Raw genomic sequence first — 234 nt, forward strand, 5'->3', positions numbered from 1 at the left:
ATAGACTTGCCGGTGAACAGGGTGACTGACAGGAACGGAAGCCAATCAAATCATCGCACAGTGGCCTCAGCTTGACTTTGAACCAATCAAAACAAATATAGCTTTATATGTGGGCGGGTTAAGCAGAGGAAGACGCGTGAGTCGTTCAGACTAGGCTTGTTGAGAAGTTTTTTTCTAACTGTAGATTGAAAACATGGAAACTGAAGGAAGGGCACCCATCACTGTCACGAGCGC

Source organism: Melanotaenia boesemani, chromosome 18 (genome assembly GCF_017639745.1).
Source record: "Melanotaenia boesemani isolate fMelBoe1 chromosome 18, fMelBoe1.pri, whole genome shotgun sequence".
Taxonomy (NCBI): domain Eukaryota; kingdom Metazoa; phylum Chordata; class Actinopteri; order Atheriniformes; family Melanotaeniidae; genus Melanotaenia; species Melanotaenia boesemani.